Here is a 19,495-nt window from a genome sequence, read left to right on the forward strand (position 1 = left end):
TGTACATTTATTGGTACGGTAGATATATAGATTATACCCTGTACATATGGTCAGGTATGGAGGATGGGGTTCATAATTTTGTTTCTTATTTGAACAATAATGATCTTAATTTACAGTTCACTTATGTGGTGCAGAAGAAGTCCATACCCTTCCTTGACCTTGTCCTTACGGGTGATGTCTCTTCTAAAAAGGTATGTACTAATACATACAAAATATTGGTGAGTGGCAATTCAGTACTCTAGTTGTCACCCTAAACATGTGACAAAGAATTTACCAGTGAGGGCACGCAGGAATTGTAGTACTAATGTTGATTTCAAACAGGAATGCATCAAAGTAACTAAAAGGTTGAGTGATAGAGGGTATTCCCGATCATGCATAGTTAAAGCCAAGAATGCTGTTAAAGAAAAAAGTAGAGACTCTCTCTTAGCCCCTAAAAAGAACCCACAGAGAATCTGAAACAAATAGTCTTTTCTACAGCTTTTAGTACAGATTTTGAGGATATAGTGAATATCATAAAATAGTTTTTGCCAATGTTAATGGTTGATGACAAATTAATGGATACATTACAACCAGGTTGTAAATTCGAAGCTAAAAGGGCGTGCACAATTGGTAATCGTATTTCTCTCTCTCTGTATATGACTCCAACCACTAAGAGCATTAATTGGCTTGGATTAATAGGATGATACAAGTGTGGCGGAGTGAGGTGCAATTTATGCAAATATATTACTAAAACCAAGGAATTTCAGGCACTGTCAAACAATAGAATATACAAAATAGACTCCTTCACCAACTGGTACACCAAATATGCCGACTATTTAGCGGAATGCAATCTCTGCAAATTACATTATGTTGGTAGCACCATAAGATTAGTCAAGGTACAAATAGGAGAGCAGATCTCAGATGCAAGAGTGGATCAATGAAAGTTGTTAGCAAGATCTCAAGTCTGTCTAAAGGATCTTTAAAAATTACCATTATTGAGAAGCCTTTCAGAGGGGGAGAATGGACACACAAGCTTCGTAACAGAGAGGCGTACTGGATCTAAGGTCTGGATACCCGACATCCTAGGGGCATGAACAATCGCACGGACCTGCTATATCTCTATTGAATCCAATCATCTCTCATATGTGTTTTTTGTTATACATGTTTACTAATACTTTTACTTAGTGCAGTTTATACTGAATTCAATGTATTTCTGTGATATGCACTTACCTGTATTTGTTCTTTAGTTATTGTGTGGATAGTTTTCTTGCACAGCTGTGTAGATTACTGCTCCTCCCCCCCTTGGGTGTGCCAAGTGCTTGCCCCGCCCACGTCAGATTTTTATGTGACTATTTAAACTCTGAGTACTATGTTATTAGTTAGAATTACATCAAAAGAAAAAGAGAACACACAACACAGTGTCAATGTATTAGAGGTAGGAACAAACCTATACCCGTGTACAAAGGTGTCTGCCAGGGAACTTAAAGTCCACCTCACATATATAAGTATATAATACCAGAACAAGCACGTGAGGAAACAGAAATAAATTTAAGAAGAAACAACTTTATTACTTAATTTTTAACACACCATAATAAAATCATCTTAAAATCAGGGGTAACAGGAGAGGTAGAAGTTTGTACACACCAGGGGGTATGGCATACAGGAGTACAATAATTTAACATATAGGGCAAAGCAGTTAGATTGTGTAAATTGCAACAGCATTATTCACTCACCGACCACTTTATTAGGTACACCATGCTAGTAACGGGTTGGACCCCCTTTTGCCTTCAGAACTGCCTCAATTCTTCGTGGCATAGATTCAACAAGGTGCTGAAAGCATTCCTCAGAGATTTTGGTCCATATTGACATGATGGCATCACACAGTTGCCGCAGATTTGTCGGCTGCACATCCATGATGCGAATCTACAGTGAACTCATTGTCATGTTCAAGAAACCAGTCTGAGATGATTCCAGCTTTATGACATGGCACATTATCCTGCTGAAAATAGCCATCAGATGTTGGGTACATTGTGGTCATAAAGGGATGGACATGGTCAGCAACAATACTGTAGCATTGCAACGATGCTCAATTGGTAACAATTCCCCACACCATGACACCACCACCACCAGCCTGAACCATTGATACAAGGCAGGATGGATCCATGCTTTCATGTTGTTGACGCCAAATTCTGACCCTACCATCCGAATGTCGCAGCAGAAATCGAGACTCATCAGACCAGGCAACGTTTTTCCAATCTTCTACTGTCCAATTTCGATGAGCTTGTACAAATTGTAGCCTCAGTTTCCTGTTCTTAGCTGAAAGGAGTGGCACCCGGTGTGGTCTTCTGCTGCTGTAGCCCATCTGCCTCAAAGTTCGACGTACTGTGCGTTCAGAGATGCTCTTCTGCCTACCTTGGTTGTAACGGGTGGCGATTTGAGTCACTGTTGCCTTTCTATCAGCTCGAACCAGTCTGCCCATTCTCCTCCGACCTCTGGCATCAACAAGGCATTTCCGCCCACAGAACTGCCGCTCACTGGATGTTTTTTCTTTTTTGGACCATTCTCTGTAAACCCTAGAGATGGTTGTGCGTGAAAATCCCAGATCAGCAGTTTCTGAAATACTCAGACCAGCCCTTCTGGCACCAACAACCATGCCACGTTCAAAGGCACTCAAATCACCTTTCTTCCCCATACTGATGCTCGGTTTGAACTGCAGGAGATTGTCTTGACCATGTCTACATGCCTAAATGCACTGAGTTGCCGCCATGTGATTGGCTGATTAGAAATTAAGTGTTAACGAGCAGTTGGACAGGTGTACCTAATAAAGTGGCCGGTGAGTGTATGTGCCCAGCGAGTTCACAAAAGTACTAACAGAAGTGGATATGACAAAAAATCCATAGTAGTATAAGTTAGGTGCATCTGTGTGCGCATCAATGAACTGGATACCTGTATGCACAGTTAACTGGTGAGAAAGAGACCCCAACGCGCATTTCAACCCGCCGGTCTTTCTCAAGGGGGGAGAAAGATCGGTGGGTTGAAATGCGCATTTGGGTCTCTTGCTCACCAGGTAATTGTTCATTGATGCGCACACAGATGCACCTAACTTATACTACTATGGATTTTTTGTCATATCCACTTCTGTTAGTACTTTTGTGTACAATCTAACTGCTTTGACTTATATGTTAAATTATTGTACTCCTATATGCCATACCCCCTGGTGTGTACAAACTTCTACCTCTCCTGTTACCCCTGATTTTAAGATGATTTTATTATGGTGTGTTAAAATTAAGTAATAAGGTTGTTTCTTCTTAAATTTATTTCCGTTTCCTCACATGCTTGCTCTGGTATTATATGTTATTAGTTAGACCATGACTAAGAGCTACGTTTGAAACGCGTTGTTCTGTGTACCACACATGCAATTTAGCATTTTTCTGCTTTTAATGTAAACTAATAAACTTGAAGATTTTTACTTTTATTGTAGTACTGGAGAACCTTTTTCTATATTTTTCTAAAAATCGCTGCCAGCTGACACCGACGCGGATTTGGAGGATGGATGATTGCTCTCATCTACCCCCTCTCCTCTCCTGAGCACCGGTGGTTACATGATGGATTCTTTGCATTAGGTGAGCTGACATTTTTCTTTGCTCAAAATTCTAAATGTTGTCCATTTACAACACATATGAGGGCAGATGTATATATATTTTTTTCTTTTTGCATTTTTTGGGACTTTCTTAAACTTGTGGCACACTGATTTTCCTGATTTGTGCAAAATTCATCAACTGAGTCTGCTGAAAGATGTTGATGCATGATTTCATTACCTTTTTGTACCTAAAAAGTCACATAAAATACGCAAAAGAAATCCAGACCCCCACCAGACGTAGGAAACTGTTTGGTAATTTTTGCACTTAATAAATAACAACAAAAACACTCAGGCGCAAATTGCAGGTATCTGACCCATGGTCTTATTTCCTTTACATGGATCCAAATAATTTAAAAACAAAGAACCTTATGTGGAACGCAAAGTTACCTTTGCTGATCAGAGAAAGAAAAACAGCAATCCATTTGGGTAGAGTGCTGTATAGTCACATCAATATGTACAGCAGGAATATAATGTTTACCTTATACCACAAGAATAGTAGGGGAGTGGATCAGGACAGGGCTTCCAAATCAAAAACTCATATGCACCTAATGGTGCTCCTTCCTTCCTGTTATCCACCAAATTGCTGCGAACTTCAAAATCCCTGCTTGTATATCCCATAAATTTAGACTTTGTTTGAAGTCATAACCTTTAAGCCACTGGCTGGGGCTAAGTGTCACTTTGAATAGAAAAAAATAAAAGCTATGTTGTCACACAGGGAGTGATTTGAATGAATTATTTTTGAATTATCCTGTCATAGGTCCTCAGTAAAATCTTCAAAAAGTGGGGGTGGGGAAAGTAAGAGTGATGTATGTCAGGACACACAGCATCACAGAGCTGCCATTAGTTCCCATGATGCCATGGGTTCACTTTGGGGAAATCTCTCGCAGCCCACACTTCCAAGCAGACCCTCAACCTGTCAGGAATCACTGACATCGAGCAGAAGTTGGAAGAAGAATACAAGTGTCAAAAAAGGGAATGCCGAAATGAGTGTACACAGGATGTAGGAGCATACTTGATGCATGGCCAGGCACTGGAGCCCTATACAGACATCGGAAAGTAGACAGACCCGATTCCAGCAACTGAAATGTAGCACATGTAGAAGGGGATAGCTGGTTGACGGATTGTATGCAAGGAAAAATGTAACCAAAAGCTAACTTAAAACATTGCTGCATACATACACTCCACTAGACTTACAGCATAGCAAGAAAAATAATTATATGGCCCATACACTTTAAGTCCACTAGTCCTAATAGAGCACATGAGCTATTGATTTGGTCGCCCTGTTTTTTCTTCCTCTCCCCTATTATTCATGTGGTATAAGGTAAACATACGATTCCTATTGCACATGTTGATATGACTTTACAGCACTCTACCCATATAGATCGCTGTTTTTCCTTTCTCCAATCAGCGCAGGTGACACCCATATGTCCGGCTTCGTCAGTGTGTTTTTTGAGACTTTTCTTGGCTTTTCTCCTGATCAGATGTATCTTAGCATTTGTTTTTAATGATACTTGTGGTTTTTGGTCCGTAGTGAATTTGCAACTTTTTCGAACAAAAGTTGCAAAAAGTTCCCCAGGTAATTTCTATGCCTGGTCAGGGGCAGACAAGGATTTGTGCCAAAATTTGCGACTTTTACATCTGGATTCAGGTGGTAACTCAGGAAACACTGCAGCAAACTAGACAATAGCAAACTTTAAAGAGAGACAGTTTTAGGTGCAAAAAAGTCACAAATGAGCACAACACCATGAAAAGTCTCCAAAATTAAAGAAAAAGGCAAGCCAAAAGTTTGCAACATGTCCCCCGCATTTAGCACCACACAATTCTTTATGTTTTAGAATGATTTATTTGGATACTAAATTGTTTGTGAGACATTAGATCTGTAATTTTTTTTTTACTTCACTCACCGACGATTATTTGTGAATCCTATTACAAGTCATCTATATACTACGAGTTGCACCATTGTATTAAGGAATCTTATACCTTTATATTTTGATAAAGAAAGGAAACTTGTTACCGATTTATGAAAAATAAACTAAATGTCCAAAAAAAAAAAAATAATTGGCCCCATAGAAGTCTATAGATGGTATATACCCTTTTTAATTTCATAATCTATTTTATAAAAATTTTGATGAGTTTGCCATCAGTAGTTCACAGCATTCATCCCCAATAGGTCCAAAAACTTCTATTTAGTAGAGGAGGACAACGACCTATCAAAGTAATCTGGCCTAAAATATCCTCGAAAAAATAATTGCCATCCAAAGAATATTCTAAAGTTGTTGCTTCTAGGAAATTATTGAAATGACCCCATAGAAATATCTACCATCTATGCTCTAATATACAACCATACAGTTAATTCAAATACATAGTCAGTCATAATAAGTGAAGTATAATACAAAATGATGTAAAGATAGGTCATCACTTTTTGTGCTTTTATGCAATGGAAAATTAAAATGAGATGAAAAAGACTGCCAAAAAACAAGCTCAGCAATAAACATTGCATTATACTGTATATTACCTGGTAAGCGACTTAATATTTTTTCATTGGCACTGTATAACTTAGTACAAGTAATTGCCTAATGCTCTGCGTATTGTTAGATAATTAGGGCCTGTAGGCTTATTATGATAATGTCAAAGCCTCAGAGTATGACTGGTCAGTAGAGAAGTCTAGATTTGTAGAATATCTACATTCATCCTGTCAAATATATGATTAATTAACCCCTTAAGGACGGAGGGTTTTCCGGCTAATTTCTCGCTCTCCAACTTCAAAAATCCATAACTTTTCCATTTTTCCGTGTACAGACCTGTGTGAGGGCTTATTTTGTGCGTAACAAATTTTACTTTCCCGTAATGTTATATATTTTAACATGCCGTGTACTGCGAAGCTGAAAAAAAATTCCAAATGTGGTTTTTACGACTTTCACTCTTCGCTCCAAATAATATGCCTACTTTATTCTTTGGTTCGGTGCGATCGCGGTGATACCAAATTTATATAGGTTTTATTGTGTTTTAATACATTTTCAAAAATTAAACGAATGTGTACAAAAAAGAAAAAAATTTTTTTGCCATCTTCTGACGCTAATAACTTTTTCATACTTTGGCGCACAGAGATGTGTGAGGGGTCATTTTTTGCGAAATGAGGCGACGTTTTCATTGCTACCATTTTGAGGTCTGTGCGACATTTTGATCATTTTTTATTTCATTTTTTATGTTATGTAAAAAGGTGTAAAAGTCGCATTTCGGACATTTGGGCGCCATTTCCCGCCTCGGAGGTCACCGCCGCCTGTAACCGTTTTTATATTTTGATAGATCGGGCATTTTGGGACGCGGTGATACCTAATATGTTTGTGATTTTTACTGTTTATTATGTTTTATATCCGTTCTAGGGAAAGGGGGGTGATTTGAACTTTTAATATTTTATTAATTTTTTTTATTTTTTAAACTTTTTTTTTTATTTTTTTTTTCACTATCTTTTAGACCATCTAGGGTACATTAACCCTAGATGGTCAGATCGCTGCTACCATATACTGCAATACTTCTGTATTGCAATATATGGCATTTTTGCAGCACATTCATTACAATGAGCCACTGGCTCATTGTAACGAATCTGCAGCTGCCAGATAGCCTCGTGTCAAAAGAAGACACGAGGCTACCATGGCAACCGATCGCCGCCCCCCGATGACGTTCGGGGGCGTGGCGATCGGAAAAAAGATGGCGGCGCCCACGCGCCGCCGTCTTTTAAACCCCGCCGGCGACTTTGCCGGCGGCGTTGAAGGGGTTAATAGCCGCGATCGGTGCAAGCACCGACCGCGGTTATTAGCGGTGGGGGTTTTGTGCAATATGCAAGAACCCCCACCTCTGTATGAAGAGGACTCAGCCCGTGAGCCCTCTTCACACATCCCTTATACCTCTGCGCCGTAGAGCTACGGCGCAGAGCGTTAAGGGGTTAAAGGGATTACTTGGTGTACAGTAACACTGCTTTACATTACGAAAAAAAAGCACTACAGGTCAATGATATATCTGAGCTGTTAATTAAATAAGCCACTAGCCTATGGTATAACAATACCTTGTCAACGCCATTTTTAAGGGGGCTATGCAGCAACTCCCTCTTTATTCTAACACCCATTGTCAGGCCATAACAGGTAACATAATTTTTTTAACCAACAGTGAGTTATGGACCCACTTTGCAACCTGTACTAATTCTAAAGTGTCATACAAGTATCTCCATTGTTTTTTTTTTACTAGGGATGAGAAGATTTGTCCATGCTTGGATTGGTCTTAAATAGGGGCCTGAAAGTACTGTTTGTGCTCGACTAAATAAACCTGACGATAATAAACGCTTACCCATACTGGTAACACCTGCAAACAATGCTGACACAATTATAAGTGTTACCCTTTAAATGCACTTCTTCTGGTACTATTGCAATTATAAAAATATGTTACAACTAAAAACAATGATCCAAATAATAGGCTCCTACTGTATGTCGGTTTCATGATGCTGCCAGTCAGTACATTGTCAGGAACAAGTTTAAATCCATGAGATGAGTACAGGCGGTCCTGGACTTAAGAAAACTTGGCACTCCTTATTTGCGTTTTGAAAAATCAGTGAATTTTATTTCACAAGAAAATTAGTGTGGCAATCCAATTTAAACATGCAACGTTTCGGTCTACATACAGACCTTCGTCAGGCACTGAAGAAACAAAGTGAATAAGGGTCAAAATGCTGGTGATACAATAATTCATTATATACATAATTATATACACAATTATACATAGTAAGTTCTGGAGACATCTAGATGGCTCTTTGTGTAGTGGAAGTCACGGTAGTTGCCACGTGTTTGTCTCTTGGGGGTAGATCTTGGCGATGTAATGGTCTCCGGAGTATCGCCAGTGTCAGCGAGTGGAGGAGGAGGTGTCGGTCAGGTATGGGGACAACATGTCCTAAATGTGTGAGACAATCCTCATAATACCAGGGAAAATGGAAATAAACAATCCTCATGTGACCGGGGGTGATGGACATGAACATATGGAAGATGATGCGTCAAAGACTTGGGGTATAGGGGTGGACGCCCCATGTATGTACATGCATATGTATCAGTAGATTAATCAACAGATAGGCATACAAAAGAATCCATAGTAAAGATTTTACAATATAATGTCCTGAGTACAAAGCATACAATAGTACAGGTAATGGGTACAGACCTAGCTAATACTGCTGAGCATAGAGTTACTTTAACTCACCGGATTGCCTGGTATATGTGGAGAAGCTGAATAGATTTGCGGCGCTGTGGCCGCTATGGCGCTGGGAGAGAGATGGCGGAAGCGTCCGCTCTGGAGAAAAGCGCTGGCGTTCTGCAGCGATCGCTGGTATATATGGGAGCAGACCGGAAACCGGAAGTGACATTCCGGTTTCAGCTATCGGTCGCTTGCGTTCCAGAGTGGAACGCGGAAGTTTATCAAGTCTCCTAAGCGATCGTGCAGGGAACGAAGCAGAAGGATAAAGAAATGAAGATGTAAGTATATGGTATGTGAAATGTAAAAGGTGTGCTGATGGGCCATGTGTCGCTAAATGAAAGGTGGAATGAGGGATATAAGTAGTTGTGATATGTACATAGAAGTAATGATTTAGCGATCGATTGAGTATTGTGGCTGTCTGTTTAAATAATTGGAAGAAATTATGCTATCATGAATCAGTGTGTCATGGATTATTTATGAGTGTGGGATGTGTATGCATGAGGTGTGGAGAGTGTAAGAGATGTAAGAAGAAAGAATGAGAGGAGAATATACCTATTGCAATGCGGTCTTCAGGAATTCAGGAAATCTGTAAAGGAATAAAATGTGATTAGTAAATGGTAATTAGAAGATGAGTCAACGCATATTCTGTATCTCATATTCTCTATTGAGACCGTTGGGGGCCATTGCGTTGAGTCGATGGATCCAGAATGCTTCTCGTCGTAGTAGTTGTTTTATCCTGTTACCGCCCCGTCTGGGCGCAGGAACATGTTCAACCACTTGAAATCTCAATTGTGAGATCTTATGTTTTGCTTGGGCGAAATGGTATGGTAAGGGTAATAAGAGCTTATTACACCGAATATCTGACTTGTGCTTGGATATGCGGTCTTTTATATGTTGGACAGTCTCTCCCACATACACAAGGCCGCAAGGGCATTTGATGACGTAAATCACAAATGAGGAGTTGCAAGTGAAATAATCTTTGAACGGATATGAAATGCCGGTTCTGGGGTGGGATATTTTATCCCCCCTCAGTACGTTGTTGCATTGAGAGCAGTTAAGACAGGGGAAGGTACCGTACTTTGGTGCTGATAGGAAACGTTGTCCCATTTTGGCTTTGAGTGAGCCCTCATCCGCTTTCAATAACCTATCTCTCAGATTGGGTAGGCGTTTGAAGCAGGGGCGAAAATGCCGTGTGAACTCAGGGATAGAGGGGTGGCTGTTAGTGAGAATTGACCAATGTTTCCGTATGCTCTTGTGTAATCTAAATATAGTGGGATGATACTGGTGGATGAAATTGATGCATGGTTCCTTCTGTTCGTCCCGTCTCAGTGTGTTCTTGTGTCCTTAGTGTGTGTTCAGGGTATCCGCGGGTCTTAAATTTGTCACGCATCTCACGGAGAGGTGTTTCTCTCTGTATGGGATCGGAGACTATCCTGCGGACTCTCTGCATTTGGTTATTGGGGAGGGATTTTTTGCAGGGGTTCGAGTGACAGCTGGAGTAGTGTAGAAGGCTATTTCTGTCTGTGGGCTTGGTGAATAGGTCACTTGTAAGCCTACCTGATGAGTCCTTGATGAAGGTGGTATCTAGGAAGTCAATTCTTTGTTGGCTATGGTTAATGGTGAATTGTAACTCTGGCCATATCGAGTTCAGATAAGTGTGAAAATCGTTGAGCGTGTCTAGGGGTCCCACCCATATGCACATTATGTCATCTATGAACCTTTTCCATAGTAGAGCATGGGAATGAAAATTGGCGTTGGGGTAAACAAATTGTTCCTCAAAATCGGACATATAGCTGTTGGCATAAGGGGGGGCCACATTGGAGCCCATGGCCGTTCCTCTGACTTGAAGATAAAACGTGTCCTGGAACATGAAATAAAATATCATCCCACTATATTTAGATTACACAAGAGCATACGGAAACATTGGTCAATTCTCACTAACAGCCACCCCTCTATCCCTGAGTTCACACGGCATTTTCGCCCCTGCTTCAAACGCCTACCCAATCTGAGAGATAGGTTAGTGAAAGCGGATGAGGGCTCACTCAAAGCCAAAATGGGACAACGTTTCCTATCAGCACCAAAGTACGGTACCTTCCCCTGTCTTAACTGCTCTCAATGCAACAACGTACTGAGGGGGGATAAAATATCCCACCCCAGAACCGGCATTTCATATCCGATCAAAGATTATTTCACTTGCAACTCCTCATTTGTGATTTACGTCATCAAATGCCCTTGCGGCCTTGTGTATGTGGGAGAGACTGTCCAACATATAAAAGACCGCATATCCAAGCACAAGTCAGATATTCGGTGTAATAAGCTCTTATTACCCTTACCATACCATTTCGCCCAAGCAAAACATAAGATCTCACAATTGAGATTTCAAGTGGTTGAACATGTTCCTGCGCCCAGACGGGGCGGTAACAGGATAAAACAACTACTACGACGAGAAGCATTCTGGATCCATCGACTCAACGCAATGGCCCCCAACGGTCTCAATAGAGAATATGAGATACAGAATATGCGTTGACTCATCTTCTAATTACCATTTACTAATTACATCTTATTCCTTTGCAGATTTCCTGAATTCCTGAAGACCGCATTGCAATAGGTATATTCTCCTCTCATTCTTTCTTCTTACATCTCTTACACTCTCCACACCTCATGCATACACATCCCACACTCATAAATAATCCATGACACACTGATTCATGATAGCATAATTTCTTCCAGTTATTTAAACAGACAGCCACAATACTCAATCGATCGCTAAATCATTACTTCTATGTACATATCACAACTACTTATATCCCTCATTCCACCTTTCATTTAGCGACACATGGCCCATCAGCACACCTTTTACATTTCACATACCATATACTTACATCTTCATTTCTTTATCCTACTGCTTCGTTCCCTGCACGATCGCTTAGGAGACTTGATAAACTTCCGCGTTCCACTCTGGAACGCAAGCGACCGATAGCTGAAACCGGAACGTCACTTCCGGTTTCCGGTCTGCTCCCATATATACCAGCGATCGCTGCAGAACGTCAGCACCTTTCTCCAGAGCGGACGCTTCTGCCATCTCTCTCCCAGCGCCATAGCGGCCACAGCGCCGCAAATCTATTCAGCTTCTCCACATATACCATGCAATCCGGTGAGTTAAAGTAACTCTATGCTCAGCAGTATTAGCTAGTTCTGTACCCATTACCTGTACTATTGTATGCTTTGTACTCAGGACATTATATTGTAAAATCTTTACTATGGATTCTTTTGTATGCCTATCTGTTGATTAATCTACTGATACATATGCATGTACATACATGGGGCGTCCACCCCTATACCCCAAGTCTTTGACGCATCATCTTCCATATGTTCATGTCCATCACCCCCGGTCACATGAGGATTGTTTATTTCCATTTTCCCTGGTATTATGAGGATTGTCTCACACATTTAGGACATGTTGTCCCCATACCTGACCGACACCTCCTCCTCCACTCGCTGACACTGGCGATACTCCGGAGACCATTACATCGCCAAGATCTACCCCCAAGAGACAAACACGTGGCAACTACCGTGACTTCCACTACACAAAGAGCCATCTAGATGTCTCCAGAACTTACTATGTATAATTGTGTATATAATTATGTATATAATGAATTATTGTATCACCAGCATTTTGACCCTTATTCACTTTGTTTCTTCAGTGCCTGACGAAGGTCTGTATGTGGACCGAAACGTTGCATATTTAAATTGGATTGCCACACTAATTTTCTTGTGAAATAAAATTCACTGATTTTTCAAAACGCAAATAAGGAGTGCCCAGTCTTCTTGATAATTATCGATGGTTTTGTAACCTATTTGAGCACCCGGGAAGTTAGCTAACTAAGAGTGACGTGTACCAACTTCAAAGTCCTGGACTTAAGGACACCCAGACAACACCTTGTTACGGATGGACCTCATTACCCACTTTGACCTCTGGTGAAGCTTTCTGAATGCTTTACTTTAGTCCTAGGCTGCAAGATCAGCTGTAAGGTGTCTGCAATGATTACTGATAATCCTTGTTCCCACTACAGCCCAAAACTTTTTAAAAATCAGTTGTCACTGAGACAAAATATTTTTCTGGAGATACAATTATAAAATATAGTGGTTCCAACTTAAATACAAAACAAGAACCTATCTTGTAAGTAACCCGGGGACTGCCTATAAAGCTTTTTGCACTGTTATTTTAAATGTCATTTTTATTTTAGTTGAAGACACATCAGTCTCACCCTCTATCATTCCTGTGATGTCTACAGCAGTGAGCACACAGTGGGAGGGGGAAGTGTTCCTTCATAATGTAACCGCCTCTGAATCTGGGCTCTGGTAACACGCCCAAAAGCTTTCTGGGCTCATTAGCATAATTTAAAACTATGATTTTGGATTCTGTACTTTGGTGTGATTGACTGGATGTAATATGATAGTCCTATAAATATTACTTTTAGATAAAAAAACAACAGTAATAATATATCACTGCATACCATTTCAAGTCTGCCTGGGCAGCATGCACTGCTACACAGGCTGATCCAGGCTCAGTTAGAGTTTTAAAAGCTTCCACTATTCCAGAGCAAAAGGTGCTTTAAGTTTCAGCAACCAATGTGGCTCTATTCTGTAATAGGTATGGTCCTGAGGTGGCTGAGTGCATGGAACTGCCCACTTGACAGCAAAGAGTCTAATTAGCTTAAGGGGCTATGCTCCAGGAATTCTGGGGTCTAGAGACAGGAAAAAAGAGCTTGCAAGCATTTAGAGGCTTATAGCCATTAACGCCCTGCTAAGGGATTCAGGGAAATAAATGTAAAGAAGTAAAAAAAACTCCAGACGTCCATATAAAGAAAATGTGGTCCTCTTTATTTCATGTGTAGCAGTAGCGACGTTTCAGCTATCATTGAGCCTTTCTCAAGCCAAACAGTATACAGTGTGCAGTTTTTGTACATAAACAAGTAATAAACATATTTTCATTAGGATTAAAGAGCAACCAGACATTAGTAGGTGCTAAATACCAACTGCACAGATGATTAAAGTGTGAAGTGCTTGTTTTAAAAAAACACACCATATTCGGTGGATGGACACACCTCGATATGCTCCTACTCCTCCGATTGACACCCGGAATATCAGTGTGTATGTTTGATCGTCAGCATATAGCTGGTACGCACATTTGGAGCCAGGATTCTCTGGCTGCGCATGCGTTGTAAAACAGGAAGGGACTATCTGTTGCCAGGGATACATGTAAACAGTCTGTCCGCGGCTGAACGCCGCTACATCGTAATGATTAAAGCAATTATCTGTACAAAAGAAATCTGTGCAGATCGATGTTATCGCAACAGCATATGGCACACTGTGCCTCTTGACCAATTCCAATACTAAATGTAATGCAAAGTGTCCTAATATGCGGACAGAAATATAATGCACAGTGTCACCAATATACGGAGGCGACATAACATGAATAAATAATATGGAGATCTGGGATGCCACAGTATATGCGGCCCTACTTTATGACCTCCTTTAAAATTAACAGTACACCTCCTTGAGGAGGTGGAATCAGCACAATTAGTGGTAAATATCTTGTCTAAGACTCTTGCCACTGATCAAATAGCTGTTTTGTCCAAAGGACTCGCATACTGTGTATGTACGAAACCAGACTGGTTTCAATTGGAGATAGATTTGAATCATTTTTTTCTTTCCATCAAATTGAAACATTATTTTCAGGTTGCATGACCATGGTCAACTCGATCTGAACTAAGTTTAAAACAATTTGGTTTATTTAATAAGAGTACATTCTGTCCTGAAGTTGAGACCCCTGATATAACTGCATTTGTGACATCCATTGAAAAGGAGCTTAATGATTTAGGTTCTGCTAACCATGACACACCATTAAAACATGCCAATCTCAGAACAGCAGAGATTGCTGCCCTTGATGAGCGGGCCCATGACGGCGACATAACCATCAAGCCAGCCAACAAAGGCGGGGATGTCGTCGTCATGGATACCAGCTCATACTTGGCAGAAATCAGGCGACAACTGTCTGATATATACACGTACCAAAGGATCTCATCAGATCCAACATTCACATTGCAAAGAGAGATTAAAAGTATACTTGATGGTGCTTTGAGAAATTATATCATTGACGATTGACGATTTGTATACATTTTTGATCATTGAACATCCCACCAATCCGGTGATATATATGCTACCTAAGATTCATAAATGTTTGGTTTCTCCCCCGGGTAGGCCGATTGTTTTGGGTACTGGATCAATTTGAGGGATTTAGCAACAAATGGTAGATCATATATAAGAGATACTGCTGTATCAATAAGTTGAACGCTATACACATCTCTGAGCATGAAAAGATTCTCTTAGTTTCCTTCAAAGTTGTATCATTATATACATCAATTAATCACATTATGGGATTAGAGGCGGTCCGGAGTATGCTTACTACTAAACAACTCACACCTGAAACACAAGAATTTATCATGATGTTACTTGATTTTGTTACTTTTGATTTTTGAGAAATAATTATTTTTTGTTTGGAGATGACTTCTTTCTTCAAAAGACTGGAGTGGCGATGGCCGCCAACATAGGGCCCACATACACCAATATCATGATGAGTCCTGGAGGAAGGCGCCATTTACACCTCCCCACTCTTTGAGCATTGCTTGGAGTGGTGGAGGTTTATAGATGACGTCTTCCTCCTGTGGACGGGTGCACAGGAGGAGCTTGAGGACTTTCACTCTTTTCTTAATACAATAGACAAGGCCATCAAATTTACAGTTGTTTTTTCAGATACTTGTTTACAATTTCTGGTGACTAGACAGGGGGATGGATTTGAAACATGTATCTATACCAAACCAACAGATAGAAATGCCAGACCTAACATTCAAATGCTCAGGGTAAAGAGGATCACTAGTGATCCAACAAAAATGACGGATAACATGGACAAAATGGACAAAAAAAAAAAATAAAAAATGTGGCTATCCAGATGCTATAATTTCATACAATCTGAATAAGACTAAAACTAGAACTAAAGAAGACTTACGGACAATAGAAGGGTAACGAAAAGAAAAGAGACAACGGAGGGCGGCGCCTCGGGTGATATCATCAGGTGAAAGGAAATAAGATGGTTCCCAAGTGGGTGCTTACTAGCCTCCTTGGCTAGTATGCATATAGTTGTTGTATCCAAGGTACGGATCTTCTGGTGAATCCACATCCGAACACGGTCAGCTGCTCCACTAGACCAAAAAAGGAACGGTTCCAGAAATGGAGCCGGTAGTAACTGATAAATCAATGATTGGTCGGCTAGAATGCATGGGCGCTAACCATCGGTGTGGGGAGTGACAACAGCAGTGAATACTGACTTGACTCCAAAAAGAATTTTTATAAAAAAAGTAATTTCTTATTTATTAATAAAATAATCAAATAAACAATAAAAAATAAATAGTAAAAAGAATGTATGAAATTCCTACTAACGTGTTTCAGGTTGTACGACCCTTTCTCAAAGACAGGAATGATGACAATGATATAGAAGGGTAACGGATGTAAAAAGAATTCCATTTGTGAGCACTAATAATGATCAGAGTAATGCGATAGCTAACATTGTCCGCAAACACTGGTCTAAATTGTCAGGCAGCAATGTCATGGTCCCTGAATTTGAAAACCCACCACTTTTTTTCATATAGGAGATCCAAAAGTATCAGGGATCGATTACGGTAGTTAAATCCGATGTTGGCCCTTTTAAGATTAGTAGACAACATAGTTTATCGGGGTACACAAGAAAGGGCTGTTATCCGTGTTGTAACTGCATGAATTGAAGATTGATTGGCAAGGGGGCCAATTTTGTGCACAATGGGGTTCAATATAATATTAAACATTATTTGACATGCAACAGCTTGTATGTTATTTACATTTTGTACTGCCCAATGTGGGTTGGTTTATGTGGGTGAAAACAATCTTGCATTCAAGGTATGTTTTAACCAACACCTCTATACTATATGATCAGGGCGCAAGCATTTACCTGTCTCAAAACATTTTTATGAGGTGTGACATACGTAGAAACATTTACATTTTAGATTAATTGACCATATTCCTGTACTGAGACGTGGGGGTGACAGAGAACACCTTCTGAAAATACGTGAATTACAATGGATATTCACACTGAAAATGTTGAAATTGAAGGGACTTATCGAAGGAAAATTGAACCTATATGGACGCCCTCCGTGTGTTCTGCTCCTCTTTGATCACTCATCTCTTTTTTCATATGTGTAGAATGATGCCATTTAAAAAAAAAATTATGTGTCCAGCCGTCTGTATACTTTGCAAGGGCCACATCATGTTTTGTCCGCTGACCATCACGGAGTCTACCGTAAGGAGGGTTACTGTTAATTTTAAAGGAGGTCATAAAGTTGTGGCCGCATATACTGTGGCATTCCAGTTATCCCTATTATATATTCATTTTATGTCCCCTCCGTATATTGGTGACACTGTGCATTATATTTGTGTCCACATATTAGGACACTTTGCATTACATTTAGTGTGCCATCTGCTGTTGTGATAACATGCTGTCGATCAAACACACACACTGATATACAGAGTGTCAATCTGAGGAGTAGGAGCATATCGTGGTTTGTCCATTCACTGAATATGGTGGTTTTCTTTAAAACAAGCACTTCACACTTTAATCATCTGCATAGTTGGTATATGGCACATACTATATGTAATTATGTGATTTGATATATGAAAGACACTGATGAATTTTTGCAAATGTGGTGGGTGGGTCTTGCTTCCGTGAACCGGGATTTACTTCCAGAACACAGCACAATACGAACCTAGTTCCTCCTACGTTTGCCTGGCTACCACTTACAAATTCATGAAATTACATACATACATACATATTACACACACATCTTTCATAAACTAATAGTCGATTTTTATTAATGTATATTTGATTTTTCTTTATCTTTTACTGTATTTTATTTGGTGAGCGTTCTCCCTCTGACACAACACGGCCCAATCATTTCCAGGCTTCCCTCATTGTCCAGTGTATTTATATGTGCTGTATACATGTATTATAATACCTGATGAAGGCTCATGTACTGAGCCGAAACACTTAGTTTTTTAAAATTGTAATAAATCTGAAGATTTTGAATTGTTCCTGTCCTTTGGGAATAGTCTTGTTTAAAGGGAACCTACCAACCCGATTCTACCTATAAAAGGTAGAAGGGTTGGTAGGTGGATGAATGGGACGTGAGGATAGCCCTTTTTTGGGCTAATCCTCACGTCCCAGCTATCTTTTAGAAAACTTTATTGCAGGCATATGTAAAATTTTTTATGCGGCTACTCCACGCCCCAGTAGCCACATTACTCCGCCTACTATTTAATCTTCGGCGCGCAGCTCCTCGTAGCTGCGCGCCGAAGATTAAATAGTAGGCGGAGTAATGTGGCTACTGGGGCGTGGAGTAGCCGCGACTAGTAGCCTCATGTCCGGCTACTCCATGCCCCAATAGCCGCATAAAAAAATTTACATATGCCTGCAATAAAGTTTTCTAAAAGATAGCCGGGACATGAGGATTAGCCCAAAAAAGGGCTATCTTCACGTCCCATTCATCTACCTACCACCCCTTCTACCTTTATAGGTAGAATCGGGGTGGTAGGTGCCCTTTAAGCACCGAACCTCTTCGAAACCACCGTTTGGGCCCGATACATGCATACTCCGCGATCCTATATCTGGAAATGGGACACTCTGACATCCAGGGAGGCTGCCAGCTGCCAGACTGTTCTCCACTACAACGCACACTTAGTAGTGCAAAAAGGTGAGAAGTTTTCTTCCTTAGCTGTTAGTGTTTGTTGACCTTATTTCACAAGTCCAGCGCTTCTCTGTCTGCTTATTTTCCATGTACCTCTTGTTCCCCGGAGTAATCCATCCACGACTAGAGGCACTTCCAGCCCTCCACTAAATAAACTTGATGAGATTATTTGCTTGCATAATGAATCTGCTTCCTCATTGAAATATGTATTATATTTTTTAACACAAAATAATAATGAAAAGAGAGGAATAATAGACTTCACTTCCGCCTCATTCTTGTAATGAAGATTATAACAAGAATACACAAGGGCATTACGGGAATTAATTCTTTATCGAAACAGGATTCCCTTCAAGAACTTAATCCATCCAGTTACCATTTTAAGGCAGTAATCTCTTGTTCCTATTACATGATGGAGTTAAATAGCAGAAATGTAGTTGGGAGACAATTGGAAAGTATTTTTTTTCTTTAAACCATCATCCCTAAGATGATTTATACAGTATTTCAACCAGCCATCAAGCTGAGCCGTAAAAAAAAAAATCTGCATTTAATATGATGCCACCTCTAACAATACTCCCGGTAATACAGCAGAATAATGATACAAAAAACTCATACAGTTGAAGAGATGTTCTGTGCAAATTCTATTTTGTTAGAGAATTTCAGGCTATTTCCGAACATCATCAATCTTTACAGTAAATAAACACTGTATTAATGATCTTATAGAGAAATATTGAGTAGTATAATAGGTTTAAGTATCAATAGCTTCCTAACCCAATAGATTAAATATTTATCGTAATTTCTCTGGAGGAATTGC

Source organism: Engystomops pustulosus, chromosome 11, assembly GCF_040894005.1.
Source record: "Engystomops pustulosus chromosome 11, aEngPut4.maternal, whole genome shotgun sequence".
In the NCBI taxonomy this organism is placed as follows: domain Eukaryota; kingdom Metazoa; phylum Chordata; class Amphibia; order Anura; family Leptodactylidae; genus Engystomops; species Engystomops pustulosus.